Source organism: Chrysemys picta, unplaced genomic scaffold, assembly GCF_011386835.1.
Source record: "Chrysemys picta bellii isolate R12L10 unplaced genomic scaffold, ASM1138683v2 scaf4, whole genome shotgun sequence".
Taxonomy (NCBI): Eukaryota; Metazoa; Chordata; order Testudines; family Emydidae; genus Chrysemys; species Chrysemys picta.
Window position 1 is genome coordinate 474,527 of NW_027052711.1, and position 7,500 is coordinate 482,026.

Here is a 7,500-nt window from a genome sequence, read left to right on the forward strand (position 1 = left end):
GACCCGGTGGCCGAGCGTCTCGCCGTCCCCGGACGCGGCGAGGGACTGCCTCCCGGCCGTCAGGATCGGGCCCACGGAAGTCTGATTTTAAAAAAAATTGGCCGACGCCACCGCGGAGGGCTACCCGGGCACCCCGGGCCCCGGAGCCGGAAAAGGGAAAAAAAGGATCGGGCCCACTAGAGACATGGACCCGGCCGCCAAGCAGGCCGCCCTGGGCTGACCCTCCCCGGCCGCAGCGAGGGACTGCCTCCCGGCCGACAGGATCGGGCCCCTGGAAGTCTGGGGGTGGGGGGGGGGGAAATCGCCCCACGCCCCCGAGGAGGGCTGCCCGGGCGGGCCTGGCCCCGGAGCTCGGAAAAAAAAAAAGGATCGGGCCCACTAGAGACATGGACCAGGCCGCCCTGGGCTCACCTTCCCCGGCCGCAGCGAGGGACTGCCTCCCGGTCGACTGGATCGGGCCCCTGGAAGTCTGGAAAAAGAAGAATGGAACCTGACGCCTCCGAGGAGGGGGCGCCCAGGGAAGGAGGGAGATCCGGGTTGACCTGCTGACCGGACGGGAAAGAGGCCACCGGGCGTCCCCCCCCTTAAAACCTAGGGGTTGACCTGGTGGCCGGAAAGCGAACCGGCCAGCAGGTGAACCCTTTCGATTCCACGGGTTGACCTGGTGCCCGGGAAGCGAACCGGCCAGCAGGTGAACCCGTTCGATTCCACGGGTTGACCTGGTGCCCGGGAAGCGAACCGGCCAGCAGGTGAACCCGTTCGATTCCACGGGTTGACCTGGTGCCCGGGAAGCGAACCGGCCAGCAGGTGAACCCGTTCGATTCCACGGGTTGACCTGGTGCCCGGGAGGGGACTCTGAAAATTTTTCAGCCCTTTCGACTCGGGGTTGACCTGGTGGCCGAGAGGGGACTCGCACGGCAGGCAAGCCGCCCTGGGCTCACCCTCCCCGGCCGCAGCGAGGGACTGCCACCCGGCCGACTGGATCGGGCCCCTGGAAGTCTGGAAAAAAGAATGGAACCTGACGCCTCCGAGGAGGGGGCGCCCAGGGAAGGAGGGAGATCCGGGTTGACCTGCTGACCGGACGGGAAAGAGGCCACCGGGCGTCCCCCCCCTTAAAACCTAGGGGTTGACCTGGTGGCCGGAAAGCGAACCGGCCAGCAGGTGAACCCGTTCGATTCCACGGGTTGACCTGGTGCCCGGGAAGCGAACCGGCCAGCAGGTGAACCCGTTCGATTCCACGGGTTGACCTGGTGCCCGGAAGCGAACCGGCCAGCAGGTGAACCCGTTCGATTCCACGGGTTGACCTGGTGCCCGGGAGGGGACTCTGAAAATTTTTCAGCCCTTTCGACTCGGGGTTGACCTGGTGGCCGAGAGGGGACTCGCACGGCAGGCAAGCCGCCCTGGGCTCACCCTCCCCGGCCGCAGCGAGGGACTGCCTCCCGGTCGACTGGATCGGGCCCCTGGAAGTCTGGAAAAAAGAATGGAACCTGACGCCTCCGAGGAGGGGGCGCCCAGGGAAGGAGGGAGATCCGGGTTGACCTGCTGACCGGACGGGAAAGAGGCCACCGGGCGTCCCCCCCCCCTTAAAACCTAGGGGTTGACCTGGTGGCCGGAAAGCGAACCGGCCAGCAGGTGAACCCGTTCGATTCCACGGGTTGACCTGGTGCCCGGGAAGCGAACCGGCCAGCAGGTGAACCCGTTCGATTCCACGGGTTGACCTGGTGCCCGGGAAGCGAACCGGCCAGCAGGTGAACCCGTTCGATTCCACGGGTTGACCTGGTGCCCGGGAAGCGAACCGGCCAGCAGGTGAACCCGTTCGATTCCACGGGTTGACCTGGTGCCCGGGAGGGGACTCTGAAAATTTTTCAGCCCTTTCGACTCGGGGTTGACCTGGTGGCCGAGAGGGGACTCGCACGGCAGGCAAGCCGCCCTGGGCTCACCCTCCCCGGCCGCAGCGAGGGACTGCCACCCGGCCGACTGGATCGGGCCCCTGGAAGTCTGGAAAAAAGAATGGAACCTGACGCCTCCGAGGAGGGGGCACCCAGGGAAGGAGGGAGATCCGGGTTGACCTGCTGACCGGACGGGAAAGAGGCCACCGGGCGTCCCCCCCCCCTTAAAACCTAGGGGTTGACCTGGTGGCCGGAAAGCGAACCGGCCAGCCGGTGAACCCGTCCGATTCCACGGGTTGACCTGGTGGCCGGGAAGCGAACCGGCCAGCAGGTGAACCCGTTCGATTCCACGGGTTGACCTGGTGCCCGGGAGGGGACTCTGAAAATTTTTCAGCCCTTTCGACTCGGGGTTGACCTGGTGGCCGAGAGGGGACTCGCACGGCAGGCAAGCCGCCCTGGGCTCACCCTCCCCGGCCGCAGCGAGGGACTGCCACCCGGCCGACTGGATCGGGCCCCTGGAAGTCTGGAAAAAAGAATGGAACCTGACGCCTCCGAGGAGGGGGCGCCCAGGGAAGGAGGGAGATCCGGGTTGACCTGGTGACCGGACGGGAAAGAGGCCACCGGGCGTCCCCCCCTTAAAACCTAGGGGTTGACCTGGTGGCCGGAAAGCGAACCGGCCAGCCGGTGAACCCGTCCGATTCCACGGGTTGACCTGGTGGCCGGGAAGCGAACCGGCCAGCAGGTGAACCCGTTCGATTCCACGGGTTGACCTGGTGCCCGGGAGGGGACTCTGAAAATTTTTCAGCCCTTTCGACTCGCGGTTGACCTGGTGGCCGAGAGGGGACTCGCACGGCAGGCAAGCCGCCCTGGGCTGACCCTCCCCGGCCGCAGCGAGGGACTGCCTCCCGGCCGACAGGATCGGGCCCCTGGAAGTCTGGGGGGGGGGGGAATCGCCCCACGCCTCCGAGGAGGGCTGCCCGGGCGGGCCTGGCCCCGGAGCTCGAAAAAAAAAAAAAGGATCGGGCCCACTAGAGACATGGACCAGGCCGCCCTGGGCTCACCCTCCCCGGCCGCAGCGAGGGACTGCCTCCCGGCCGACTGGATCGGGCCCCTGGAAGTCTGGGGGGGGGGGGAAATGGAACCTGACGCCTCCGAGGAGGGGACGCCCAGGGAAGGAGGGAGATCCGGGTTGACCTGGTGACCGGACGGGAAAGAGGCCACCGGGCGTGCCCCCGTTAAAACCCCTAGGGGTTGACCTGGTGGCCGGAAAGCAAACCGGCCACTGGGTAGGCCGGTCGGCAACCTAGGGGTTGACCTGGTGGCCGGGAAGCGAACCGGCCAGCAGGTGAACCCGTCCGATTCCACGGGTTGACCTGGTGCCCGGGAGGGGACTCTGAAAATTTTTCAGCCCTTTCGACTCGGGGTTGACCTGGTGGCCGAGAGGGGCCTCGCACGGCAGGCAAGCCGCCCTGGGCTCACCCTCCCCGGCCGCAGCGAGGGACTGCCCCTCCCCACCCCCCGGCTGACAGGATCGGGCGCACTGGAAGTCCGGGACAGTATTTTCCCCGACGCCGGGGAGGGCGGGCGGAGGGGCTCTGGCGGCCAGCCCGGGCCCCGGAGCTCGAAAAGGAAAAAAGGACCGGGCCCGCGAGAGACGGGGGCCCTGCCGCAGGGGGGGGGGCAGTCCGACCGGGGCTCACCGTGCGGCAGGCCCGGGCGTCGGCAGGGGAAAGCGGGCGAGGAGGCGCGGGGCCGGGTGCCTACGGCCATACCGGACCGAACGCCCCCGATCCCGTCCGATCTCGGAAGGTAAACCGTCCCGGGCCTGGCTAGTACTTGGATGGGTGACCGCCTGGGAATCCCAGGTGCCGTAGGCAGCTTTTCCCGGTCCGAGTCAGCTCTCTCTCCTTTTCTGGGGGGGAAGGAGAGGGGGGGACGGGCCGGAAAGCCCCTCGTCGCTCCTGCCGAGTCGGAGGTCGCGGCCGCAGGTCACGGGTCTGGGCGCCTGGGGTCCGGCTCCCCACCCACCCGGCTTCCTCCGCGGAGGACCCCCCCCGGGGCCACCGAAGCCGCTGGGGGAGACGCCGGGCATGGGGCGGACTGGCCCGGACCCTCCCGGCCGCCGGCCCGCAGGTCCGCCCCGAATCCCCCCCCGCGGCCACCCAGGCCAGGCCTGGCCAGGCGGGACGGACGGCGGGTGTCCAGCGCCCAGCGGCTTCCTCCAGCGGGGACCCACGGACCCCAAAGCCGCAGGGGGAGGCCCCGGGCCTGGGACGGACTCGCTCGGACCCCCTGCGCCCGGCCGCCGGCCCGCGGGACCGCCCCGAATCCCCCCGCGGCCACCCAGGCCAGGCCTGGCCAGGCGGGGACGGACGGCGGGTGTCCAGCGCCCAGCGGCTTCCTCCAGCGGGGACCCACGGACCCCAAAGCCGCAGGGGGAGACCCCAGGCCCGGGACCGACTCGCTCGGACCCCCCCGCCTCCCCTGCGCCCGGCCGCCGGCCCGCGGGACCGCCCCGAATCCCCCCGCGGCCACCCAGGCCAGGCCTGGCCAGGCGGGACGGACGGCGGGTGTCCAGCTCCCAGTGGCTTCCGCCAGCGGGGACCCACGGACCCCAAAGCCGCAGGGGGAGGCCCCGGGCCCGGGACGGACTCGCTCGGACCCCCCGCCTCCCCTGCGCCCGGCCCCCGGCCCGCGGGACCGCCCCGAATCCCCCCGCGGCCATCCAGGCCAGGCCTGGCCTGGCGGGCCGGTGTGCAGCTCCCCCGGGCTTCCTCCCCCGACGACCCGCGCCCCCCTGAGCCGCAGGCGGAGACCCCGGCCCCGGGGCGGACCGGCCCGGGCTCGCCCGAGCCCCCTGCGCCCGGCCCGCAGGACCGCCCCCCCGAATCCCCCGGGAGAGGCCCGGCCTGCACGCCACTGACGACCCGCGGCCCCCAAAGTCGCAGGAGGCGCCCCCCCCCCCCCGGTTAAGCCCCGTCTCGCTCCGCGCCCCCCGCCCCTCGCTGCCGGGACCGGGCGCCGCCCCAGAGTCAGCCGCAGCCGGCCGGCCTGAGAGCTGCCCTCCTGTGGACGACGGTGAGTTTACCTTGATACTAACCGGCCGTCAGCCAGGTCAACCCCATTGCTAGACTGGGGTGGACCTGGTGGCCGAGTGGGGACTTGGAACATTTGACAGCTGCTTCCCGGGGCTTGACCGGTTGTCCTGAACGCCCCCCACCCCCACCCCCAGCCCCCGGCTCCTGCTCCCCTCTCCCCAGCCTCGGTGCTCCGCTCCCTGCCTCGGAGGCTGCCTCTCTGCGGCGCCTGCATCGCCTCCGAGGACGCGCACCCTCCGGAGGCTGGACGTAAACCCACCACTGCCGCCGACCCGGCTCTCCGAGGGACGACTGTGAGGCCCCCCCACCCCACCCCACCCCCGGACCGCCCTGGGGACGACTGCTAAGCCTCCCCCACCGGACCGCCCGGGGGAAGACTGCGACGCCTCCCGCCAGGCCCCCACCCAGCCTGGGGGAAGACTGCTAAGCCTCCCCCCCACACACACACACACACACTGTCGGGGGATGACGATTAAGCCTCTCCCGGACTGCCCGGGGAAGACTATTAAGCCTCCCCTGGAACCACTATTAAGCCTGCCCCCGGAGTCCTCGGGGGATGACTGCTAAGCCTCCCCCACCGGACCACCCGGGGCAAGACTGCTAAGCCTCCCTCCCACACACACACACACTGTCAGGGGAGGACTATTAAGCTTTCCCGCTGGAGCGCCCGGGGCGGACGACTGTTAAGCCTGCCCCCGGAGTCCTCGGGGGAGGACTATTAAGCTTTCCCCCCTGGAGCGCCCGGGGGGGGGGGGGGGGGACGACTATTAAGCCTGGCCCCCGGAGTCCTCGGGGGACGACTATTAAGCCTCCCCCGGACCTGCTCCCTCTCGACTATTAAGCCCCCCCTCTGCGGTCCTCAGCACCACTGCCGCGCTGCCCTGGGAGTGGGGTGACATCCGGTCCGGAAAGCAAACCGGCCACCAGGTCAACCCGTCGAATCCAATGGGTTGACCTGGTGGCCGGAAAGCAAACCGGTCGCCAGGTCAACCCGTCGAATCCAATGGGTTGACCTGGTGGCCGGAAAGCAAACCGGCCGCCAGGTCAACCCAGTAGATTCAGCGGGTTGACCTGGTGGCCGAACGGGGACTTTGAAAATTTGACAGCCGCTTCCCGGGGGTTGACCTGTTGTCCCGGTGGGGACTTTGAACATTTGACAGCCGCCTCCCAGGGCTTGACCTGTTGTCCCGGTGGGGACTTTGAACATTTGACAGCCGCCTCCCAGGGCTTGACCTGTTGTCCCGGGGGGGACTTTGAACATTTTACAGCCGCTTCCCGGGGCTTGACCTGGTGGCCGAGTGGGACTTTGAACATTTGACAGCCGCTTCCCGGGGGTTGACCTGTTGTCCTGAACGCCCCCCACCTCCCCCCCCCGGCTCCTGCTCCCCACTCCCCAGCCTCGGTGCTCCGCTCCCTGCCTCGGAGGCTGCCTCTCTGCGGCGGCTGCATCGCGTCCGAGGACGCTCACCCTCCGGAGGCTGGATGTAAAGCCTGACACCCGCCACCGCCGCCGACACGGCTCTCGGAGGGACGACTCTGAGGCCTCCCCCCACCCCCGGACCGCCCTGGGGACGACTGCTAAGCCTCCCCCCCGCCCACACCCACACCCACACTGTCGGGGGATGACTCTTAAGCCTCTCCCGGACTGCCTGGGGAACGACTATTAAGCCTGCCCCCCCCGGAGCACTCGGGGGACGACTATTAAGCCTCCCGCGGACTGCCCGGGGGATGACTATTAAGCCTCCCCTGGAAGGACTATTAAGCCTCCCCCGGACTGGCCGGGGGACGCCTATTAAGCCTATCCTCGGGGGAGGACTATTAAGCTTTTCCCCCTGGAGCGCCCGGGGGGACGACGATTAAGCCTGGCCCCCGGAGTACCCGGGGACGACTATTAAGCCTCCCCCGGACTGGCCGGGGGACGACTATTAAGCCTCCCCCGGACCTGCTCCCTCTCGACTATTAAGCCCCCCTCTGTGGTCCTCAAGACCACTGCCGTGCTGCCCTGGGAGTGGGGTGACACCCGGGCCGGAAAGCAAACCGGCCACCAGGTCAACCCGTCGAATCCAATGGGTTGACCTGGTGGCCGGAAAGCAAACCAGCCGCCAGGTCAACCCGTCGAATCCAATGGGTTGACCTGGTGGCCGGAAAGCAAACCGGCCGCCAGGTCAACCCAGTAGATTCGACGGGTTGACCTGGTGGCCTTAAAGCACGACTCTTAAGCCTGCCTCCTGGAGCGCTCGGAGGACGACTATTAAGCCTCCCCCGGACTGGCCGGGGGACGACTATTAAGCCTCCCCCGGACCTGCTCCGTCTCGACTATTAAGCCCCCCTCTGCGGTCCTCAGCACCACTGCCGCGCTGCCCTGGCAGTGGGGTGACACCCGGGCCGGAAAGCAAACCGGCCACCAGGTCAACCCGTCGAATCCAATGGGTTGACCTGGTGGCCGGAAAGCAAACCAGCCGCCAGGTCAACCCGTCGAATCCAATGGGTTGACCTGGTGGCCGGAAAGCAAA

The 7,500-nt window shown here is 68.9% G+C and overlaps 1 non-coding gene across 1 annotated transcript; it reads left to right on the forward strand.

Annotated features, from left to right (window-relative positions):
* The first annotated feature begins 3,647 nt into the window (after positions 1 to 3,647).
* Positions 3,648 to 3,766, forward strand: LOC135977570 (5S ribosomal RNA). The gene has a single exon (XR_010595006.1). It is a non-coding gene; the product is annotated as a 5S ribosomal RNA (ribosomal RNA).
* The last annotated feature ends 3,734 nt before the right edge of the window (positions 3,767 to 7,500 follow it).